The sequence below is a fragment of the Eutrigla gurnardus genome (assembly GCF_963514095.1).
Source record: "Eutrigla gurnardus genome assembly, chromosome: 16".
Lineage (NCBI taxonomy): Eukaryota > Metazoa > Chordata > Actinopteri > Perciformes > Triglidae > Eutrigla > Eutrigla gurnardus.
Window position 1 is genome coordinate 2,253,838 of NC_139927.1, and position 10,000 is coordinate 2,263,837.

Below are 10,000 nucleotides of genomic sequence, written 5' to 3' on the forward strand. Positions count from 1 at the left end.
GAAGGAAAGAAAATAAAGAAGGAGAAAGATTAACATGATAATGTCATTCAATATCCAATAATCTCCGTGTCAACAGACGTCAGCAACATAATAACATTCATAATGAATCCTTTTTAAAGTCAGAATATGATCCAGACTCCGGACCGGTGGCCCTGCTTCCTAACAAGGTCTTCTGGGGTCAAACACTCAACTGGATCTATGAGACCTGGATCCATGAACCAGAGACCAGGAACCAGAGACCAGGAACCGAAGACCAGGAACCAGCAGGAACCAGAGACCAGGAACCGAAGACCAGGAACCAGCCTGTGTGTGTGTGTGTGTGTGTGTGTGTGTGTGTGTGTGTGAGAGTTTGTGTGTGTGAGAGTGTGTGTGTGTGTGTGTGTGTGTGTGTGTGTGTGTGTGAGAGTGTGTGTGTGTGTGTGTGAGTGTGTGTGTGTGTGAGTGTGTGTGTGTGTGTGTGTGTGTGTGTGTGTGTGTGTGTGTGTGAGAGTTTGTGTGTGTGAGAGTGTGTGTGTGTGTGTGTGTGTGTGTGAGAGTGTGTGTGAGAGTGTGTGTGTGTGTGTGTGTGTGTGAGAGTGTGTGTGTGTGTGAGTGTGTGTGTGTGTGTGTGTGTGTGTGTGTGTGTGAGTGTGTGTGAGTGTGTGTGTGTGTGTGTGTGTGTGAGAGTGTGTGTGAGTGTGTGTGTGTGTGTGTGTGTGAGAGTGTGTGTGTGAGTGTGTGTGTGTGTGTGTGAGAGTGTGTGTGTGTGAGAGTGTGTGTGTGTGTGTGTGTGTGTGTGTGAGAGTTTGTGTGTGTGAGAGTGTGTGTGTGTGTGTGTGTGTGTGTGTGTGTGAGAGTGTGTGTGTGTGTGAGAGTGTGTGTGTGTGTGTGTGTGTGTGTGTGTGTGTGTGAGAGTGTGTGTGTGTGTGTGTGTGTGTGTGTGTGTGAGAGTGTGTGTGTGTGTGTGTGTGTGTGTGTGTGTGTGTGTGTGTGTGAGAGTGTGTGTGTGTGTGTGTGTGTGTGTGTGTGTGTGTGAGAGTGTGTGTGTGTGTGAGAGTGTGTGTGTGTGTGCAGGTTCAGTGAAAACAATGAAACTCCGTCCAAAGTCAACACACGTCTGTTTCTCTAAAAGGTTCTTTGTCTTCATCGATTAGAAACACGGACGCATGAATACGCTGCTCCTCCTCCACCTCCTCCTGCTCCTCCACATCACCATCTCCTCCTCTCCTCCACATCACCATCTCCTCCTCTCCTCCTCCTCTCCTCCACATCACCATCTCCTCCTCCTCCTCCTCCTCCTCCTCCTCCATGTTAAATCTAAGCTGCAGTGAGGTATTTAAACAGCAGCATTGAGACGAGCTGTGTTTTTCCTCTCACGCCTCCACCTGAACGCTGCTCCACCTAAACGCTGAGACTTGAGGTGACGGCAGCTCCACACATGCCAGGATACAAAGCCCGGCATTCATACGGCGGCCGGCCGCCGCTCGCCGCCCACGGCCCTCTGACGGCGTCCAGGAGGAGGAGGAGGCCGACAGGATGGAGAGGAAGGTGGAGCTGATGTTTCATGGAAAAGGAAAACAGGAGCAGACGGGATGAATGGTCCCCTCAACACTCTGAAGGCTCAGTGTTGGAGGACAACGTGCCAGTGTTTCCAGCTCCACCACCTTGAATGAGGGAGCAGAGGAGGTGTAGCTGCTGCTCCCGGTTTATACTGGACCGGAGAGACGAGGAGGAGGACGGAGGCGTTATTTATAGTCCAGATCTCAGAGGAGCCCAAATACGTCCAAGACCAGCTCGTTCATCTCAGTCCAGCAGCTTGACTACAAGTCTGTGTGCTATAGGCAGAGAGCTGGTCTGAACCAGGTCTCCTCTCATCTGAGACAAGAGAGCTGGTCTGAACCAGGTCTCCTCTCATCTGAGACCAGAGAGCTGGTCTGAACCAGGTCTCCTCTCATCTGAGACCAGAGAGCTGGTCTGAACCAGGTCTCCTCTCATCTCTGAGACCAGAGAGCTGGTCTGAACCAGGTCTCCTCTCATCTCTGAGACCAGAGAGCTTCTCCACCTATCAAAAAGCTGCCAGGCCATGACATCATCACCTGCAAAACAATCAGAACCGTTTCCTTTTTTTAATAAACTTCTGTGCCATAACTCGTCCATCGCTGTCGAGCCGCTCCATTCTCTTTAAGCCCAGTGGATTGTGGGAAATATTCAGCAGCGCCGCCGTCCACGGTGTTATGATGAAACATTCCTTTGACGTTACCTCTCTGCTTTCTCATTCCAGGGTGGGAATCTCCCTTTTCAGGGGCAGCAGTGTGTGTGTGTGTGTGTGTGTGTGTGTGTGTGTGTGTGTGTGTGTGTGTGTGTGTGTGTGTGTGGGAGTGTGTGTGTGTGTGTGTGTGTGTGTGTGTGGGAGTGTGTGTGTGTGTGTGGGAGTGTGTGTGTGTGTGTGTGTGGGAGTGTGTGTGAGAGACAGTACTTTACTCTGTTTGCCTCCGTTTCATTTGGAAAACTAATTTATGATCTTTTTTTTCAGGTGGCCTTTATATTAGATACTTTATATTGGACACCTTTTATTCAATACCACTACTATGTGTTATTTCAGTAAAAGGCACTTCAGCTTTGGCTTCACTTTTGGGAGGTGGACCAGCGGACCTGCAGACCTGCAGACCAGCAGACCCGTAGATGCAGACCTGCAGAGCAGCAGGTCTGCAGGTGACTAGCAGAGGAATCCAGTGACCTTGTTGACGTGACCTTGACCCACCATCGACCAACAGTGGGATGTTTACGCAGGAATAGAAGCTGCTGTGGAGCCTTATTATTTATCATTAACTCCTCACAGCAGAGAGAGGACTCATTCTGTGTCACACCATGAGGTCAAAGGTCAAAGGTACAGAACCAACAGGCTATCAATATTTTAAAAAAGGAATCATCACCAAACGAGTAGCTTGATATTATCGGAGAATCCCGTTCTCTGTTGTACGTGTTAACGTTTACGTACGTATGTCGGATCCTGCTGCTCTTTCCTTCGTGGGCCACCATGTTACACAAATGTAATTATCCGGCCTTCAGAGTCCGACTTCAGGACTCTGAATGACCGACCGTCATACCCTTCATTTGGAAAACGTGGCAGTGATAACTGAACAGAAGCTCTTCTGTCCGCTCCACTGAACAGATAGCAGCCTCGGTGTCTCCCTGCTGGGCTGAGGAGGGAGTCCCGCTGGTCTGGGATCAGGAACTGGAGGTCCCGCTGGTCTGGGATCAGTAGCAGCAGCGAGGGGCCGTCATGTCAGGTTTGGTCCCTGATGCTAAATGGAAGTAGACAGAAGTTAATTTACCGCACACACAACAGTAGTAAGAGTAGGTCAGCAACACACACACACACACACACACACACACACATTTCACACCCAGCCCCCCAATAACCCCCTCCCCCTGGTGCAGTATAATCAATCCTCACTTCCTCTGCGTCGCCATGGTGACACTTTGACAAACAGCCGGTGGTCACATGATCGTTGTAGTTCTCCAATAATAAGTCACTTTGTCACGCGTTGCCGTCCGGCAGCAGACGACGTCAGCCCGGATGGAGTGTGTTTCAGTTACTTTACAATGTTTACAGGTCTGATGTTTCCTGAGACAGGAACACCGATCCCAGTGAGACTCACAGCCGATCAATCAAACACCAATTAATCAAACACCGATCAATCAGACACCAGTGAGCCCCAAAGTCCAGGGATCTGATCACAGCTGACATGAGTCATTGATTCACCCCTTAGTCAAGACCACCGAAACTGAGACCAAGTCATGCCCAAGACCAGATCAGTGCACATCCCACACAGGACTGAAAAAGTGAAGCCCATGCTGAAGTGCCTTATACTGGAAAAACACATAGTAGTGGTATATTGAAAACTTTGTCGGAACAATACGTCATCCGGAGACCTTGAATGTCTGCACCAACTTTCATGGCAATCCATGAAATATCTGTGGAGATATTTCAGGCAACCCCCCAAAAAAGTCTTAAGTACACGTCCAGCCTTTAGGATTGGTCCTCTGGGGACCATGAGTGTGATCCATTCAGCAGCTGTTGGTGTTTCAGTCTGTGAGTAATTAATGCAATTTAAACATGTTTATGTTATTGTTGTGTTTTATAAATCTCTGGTTGAGTCACTGATGCATGTTGGACCAGATCCACGTTAACCTGGCGTTTCATGTCTGTACGCGGATCGCTCACATGACACAGTCTAAGCTGTACTGTCACACACACACACACACACACACACACACACACTCCTTCTAATTGATTGTCCGATCCGACACGTTTAACGCTGAAAGGAGGCGGCGAGGCCAAATTGAATTATCAGCCTTTCAAAACAAGAGCGGCAAGGCTTATCGTCTCTGCCTCGGCGAGGTTCAGGGGAGAAGTGGTAGCTGTTTTTGAAGGTGATTGAAACCAGACCCGGGTCCATCCAGACCGCGTTCTCCTAGGCTGCACAGGGAACCAGATGGGAAGGCTTATCAGAAGCATTTGGATTATTTCGGGGGGGGGGGGATTATCACATTTATTTTCAAATGCTGGTTTCTGGCTCTCGAAGTATCTGGCTTCAAATTAAAGACAATGTTGTGGTCTCTAAAATTGCCAAATAGTTGAACTGAAACCAGAGAGTGTAATAAAGAGGTGGACGTCGTCATGGAGACGTCGCTGGTTGTTTTGTGGACTACAGTTTTAAAGCCTCCAGTTCGGTATTTTGGGCGTCCTAGGTTGAGGGTTCTAGGAATGTTTGCAGCCATTGAAGGAAGCAGAGGTGTCAAACGTACAAACAAGTAGTACACACAAGTAGAAGTACTGCTTGTTGATGGAATACTAACTGAATCTCTCGTCATATTAATAAGAAAAATAACTGTTAATTCCCCTCAAATGCATTAAAACTAAAGTAATGAGCCTGTTTTGAAAATCTGGTCTGTTGGACTATAAAATGGACCTGTCAATCAGCAGGTAAGCCCCGCCCCCTAAAGCATCCCCTGCTTTCTGGTCTGGTGGACTCTAAATGGACCATCATGTACTAAATGAACATCATGCTGGACTGAAGAAGACTTGAAACTAGAGATTGAGACCATAAACTCATGTTTACAATGTTTACTGAGATAATACATCAAGAGAGAAGTAGGACCATTTTCTCATAGACTTCTATACAACCAGAGAGGAGTCGCCCCCTGGTGGCCAGCAGAGAGAAGTAGGACCATTTTCTCATAGACTTCTATTCAACCAGAGAGGAGTCGCCCCCTGGTGGCCAGCAGAGAGAAGTAGGACCATTTTCTCATAGACTTCTATGCAACCAGAGAGGAGTCGCCCCCTGGTGGCCAGCAGAGAGAAGTAGGACCATTTTCTCATAGACTTCTATACAACCAGAGAGGAGTCGCCCCCTGGTGACCAGCAGAGAGAAGTAGGACCATTTTCTCATAGACTTCTATACAACCAGAGAGGAGTCGCCCCCTGGTGGCCAGCAGAGAGAAGTAGGACCATTTTCTCATAGACTTCTATACAACCAGAGAGGAGTCGCCCCCTGGTGGCGAGCAGAGAGAAGTAGGACCATTTTCTCATAGACTTCTATACAACCAGAGAGGAGTCGCCCCCTGGTGGCCAGCAGAGAGAAGTAGGACCTTCAGCATCGGCTTATGAAACTCTGAATGAAACTCTAGAAAAGTGGTTGAGGCCCGTTTAAGGGGCTTCAGTAAACAGTCAAACATTCCCCCCACACATGTCTGATTCAGTGTGTGTGTGTGTGTGTGTGTGTGTGTGTGTGTGTGTGTGTGTGTGTGTGTGTGTGTGTGTGCCCCCTGCAGGTCCTGCTGCTGTGATTTAGAGAGGGAGGAGGAGAGCAGGAGGCCCTGACGGAGGAACACTGCCTCCATCCTTCTTAACTGCACCGCCGGGGGACAGCTTCAGGGACCTGCAGAGGAAAACCTGAGACCCACAACGGGGGTCTTAGTGAGGGGGGGTCGGACCTTTACTCCTCACTTAATGGTGCTTCATAAACCTCCACATAAATATATCGCTGTGCAACATTAAACATGTGAAATACATGTTAAATATTTAGCCTGTTTAGCTCTAAAACAGTGGGATGGGAATGAGCCGACTCATAAAGTTACGTTAATGATGAATATGTTAAAAGGTTTTTGTTTTTTCTCCTCCAATGAGCCGACACACCGCCGTATGAAGCAGTTATTATTATAAAATAATACAACTGGAACTGTGCTGTTAACACAAACACATTGAATGATAACAAAAATAAGAGCAGCATTAATGGTGGAAGTCTGAGGAATGCATGGGGCCCCCCCCTCAAAGTGGTGATAAATGTGGTTTCAGTTCTCCGAGGTGCAAGGTGATCAAAGGCGTGGTCTGGGGGGTCTGGACCCGGTTTACGAGAGCCTGGTGGTCAGCTGACGGGGGGATCAGGGGGGGATTCACTTTTCTACAAGTCCACATCTGTGCCCCCCCCCCTGAACTAATGCAGAATGGTCCGTTCCAACCTCTCAGACAAATTCCTGTGAATTAGGGAGAGTTATGATCCTTAAAAGGGCTTTTCCTTGATCTGACATGTTCTATTGTTTCCTCATAGAATAGAATATTCTATTCTATCATCGTGGCCCCAAAGGAAACCGCTCTTCTAAAGACGCCACAAAGAAATGTAGATTTGCGTGGTTGCTGCCAGAGACAGTAAGCAATTTCCTCCTCTACGAATGTGGTTCATCTGTGATGCAGCTGGTTCACTCACGGACGCCACGGCGAAGGTTCGACCTGAAGACTCGGACCGACGTCCACTCTCACATCACAGGCCGACACTCAGACTCCGTGCTGAAGGAGCCGGATTAACTGGAACCACATGGGTTTGAACGGCAGCGTTTTGTGGGTTTTGGCAGACAAAGTGAGGCGTGGACTAACAGGATCCGTTAATTGATGGAAATATGATTCTATCTAAAAATAAAACACAGACCCGACTGACAGATAACTCAAAGGGAGTAAGAATGTTATTGTGGATCCAAACTCCCAGCATTCCTTGCTGCAGCACATTTTAAAACCGAAGACGAGAGGAGACCCAGAGGGGACACAGCACCCGTACTGGATCTGGATCCGTGTGGATTCTGGTGTGAAGCTGCTAACAAAGTTAGCTTCATGATTCAAGGTTCAGCGTTACAGCTAAGTGTTCAGAGTGCAGAGAGAAGGCCGCTTTAAGGCACTCCAGCTTCGGCTTCACTGCTCAGAGCTGCAGGTTGCCTCCTGTCTGATTCAGGTGTTCTCCATTAACGAGCCCTCCCTCATGACTGTGATGATCTCAAACACAAACCAGGAGAAAATCAAAGACCAACACACGGGAAAGCTCAACATGGCGTTGTGAGCGGACCGGACAGGAAGTGTGTGAGCAGGTGTGTGTATATCCACTGGCTGACTGATTGGTGATGAAGTGCAGGTGTGGTGAGAGAAGTGGAGGGAACCTGAACAATGGGAGGAAGTGAAGCTGGAGTCGATGAACAGAGGAGTGAACAGGAAATAAAACCGCCCGTTACTGCAGCTTAATGAAACACGCCGCTGTTCCTCCTCAGCCAATCAGAGCGAGGCTAACAGGAGCTGGAACCGGAGGGTAAATTTAGTTCAATGAGGCCTGACAGCAGCCCCCCAAAAACACATGCTCACAGCCCTGGTGCACCCCCCCTCCCTGGAGAAAATGTTAAACCTATTTGCCGGAGGGGGTCAAAGGTCGGCCCCGCCGTGACCCTGATTCTTTGTTTGTTCAGCGGGTCGCCACCTGGATCTGTTTCTAATCGTGGACGCCGGCTCAGAAGGAGCCTTTGTTACAGTAGCAGGAAGTGGGCGTGGCCTATTAAACAGGTGGGGGGGGGGGGGGGGGGGTTGTGAGCTTCATAGTTGGAGTGTAAAAGTGTCCTGAGATATGATCTGATGATAAATCAACGTGGATTTTATTGAATAGTCTTCCTCTCTCTCTCCCCTGCTGTTCAGGTCGCTCGACCTTTGGTTGTAGAAGAGGAGTGTTGGGGGGGGGTTAGTGTCTTTTAGCTCCTTGTTTTGGTTTTACAGCATGCAGCTGTAGCTTCCCATCGTACACCGACGTCCTCAACAGGGAGGTCAAAGGTCAATCTGAGGGGAAGAATCCGTTATCCGGCCCGACAGTTGGAAGGTCGGCAGGTGGTTTTCATGTGTTGTCTGTTGCCACGTCGTGAAGTTGATGTTATGTTTAAATGTTAAAGAATATATATATATATATATATATATATATATATATATATATATATATATATACACACTGTATCTATGTGATGCATGAGAACATCAGTGGGCCCAGATGGCGTCCATGTGGACCAGGCGGTCGCCCAGAGGTGAAGTGGGTCAACTCTCCAACTGGAAACTCTCTGACCAGAAAAAAACAAAACGGAGATTCAAATGCAAACGTGCAACTTAAATGAAAATAAAATTAATTTAAGTTGCACATTTGCGTTTGAGGTACAAGTACAGCATTTCAATAATATATAAATACTACAGTTAAACACAACTTTAATGCAACATCATCCTTCACATCATTTCAGTTGATGCATCAGCACATTGTCAGTGCAGTGATGTCATCATAAGAAAGCATATCCATGTTCCTAGCCACCAGGGGGCGGCAGAGCACACTTCAGGTTCCTTCAGTTCACTTCAGTGACATCGTTTAAATGAATATGGTCTGATATGTTCTGGGTGTTTTATTGTAAAATAAATCTATTACATTGTGAAATATTTTAGTTTGTTTTGTTCATTGTCTTCGTGTCTTTCTTTTAATCCTAATAACTATAATAACATAAACACAGTGGTCCACCAGAGAACCTGGTTCAGGTTCACACAGAGACATTAAATCCACATTAGCTTTCAGGAAGCTTCGTCCTCGTTGACCCGAACATCACGTCCGTCACTCGGGAGACTCGTAACTGTCAGCGAGTCGGAGGAGAGCAGCCGTCGCACCTCTGACCTCTGACCTCTGCTGCTCAGGGACTCCAGTCTCTCTGTGTTCAGCTTGTAGTACCGAGGAGGACAAGGAAACCTGGAACGTCTCACCTTTCACCCCCCAACCCCCGAGATTGAGACCATAAACTCATGTTTACAATGTTTACTAAGATAATACATCAAGAGAGAAGTAGGACCATTTTCTCATAGACTTCTATACAACCAGAGAGGAGTCGCCCCCTGGTGGCCAGCAGAGAGAAGTAGGACCATTTTCTCATAGACTTCTATTCAACCAGAGAGGAGTCGCCCCCTGGTGGCCAGCAGAGAGAAGTAGGACCATTTTCTCATAGACTTCTATACAACCAGAGAGGAGTCGCCCCCTGGTGGCCAGCAGAGAGAAGTAGGACCATTTTCTCATAGACTTCTATACAACCAGAGAGGAGTCGCCCCCTGGTGGCCAGCAGAGAGAAGTAGGACCATTTTCTCATAGACTTCTATCCAACCCTCCTCCTGTCCTCCACCACAGACTGGATGATGTAGTTCTCCCTGTAGACCAGCAGGGTCGACATGATGAATGTGCCTTCTTATTTCTCTAACATCTGTTCCTCCTGCTGTCAGATAAAAAGCGCAGCAGCTCCTGATTTCACTTCTGGCCGGTTGAGAGAGAGACGGAGAACAACAGGAAACAATCATCCAGCCAGACTGGCAGCTCGCTTTCTGGGAAAGAACTTGAAAAGACTTGAACAATATAAAATTTAAATTGCATGTGTGTTTTGCTCTGCCAGGTTGCTGTTCATTTCCCTTGTGTCTGTGTGAGGAACATTCACGCTTCAGACAATATCCTCGCTATAAGTAACCAGTTAAGCAGATTTCTGCTTTTGATATATTTTCTCCTGTTAAATAAGAAATACCTGAAGGAACCAGAGCAGCGAACCCATGTGGATCACACACACACACACATACACACACATACACACAGACACACACACAGACACACACACACACACACACACACACACTTCCTGGCAGCCA

General features: G+C 47.8%; 1 long non-coding RNA gene across 1 annotated transcript; it reads left to right on the forward strand.

Moving 5' to 3' along the window:
- Positions 1–2,626: 2,626 nt before the first annotated feature.
- LOC311027171 lies at positions 2,627–8,258 on the forward strand. Its single transcript, XR_014598573.1, has 3 exons — positions 2,627–4,075; positions 5,818–7,265; positions 7,353–8,258. It is a non-coding gene; the product is annotated as an uncharacterized lncRNA (long non-coding RNA).
- Positions 8,259–10,000: the final 1,742 nt, after the last annotated feature.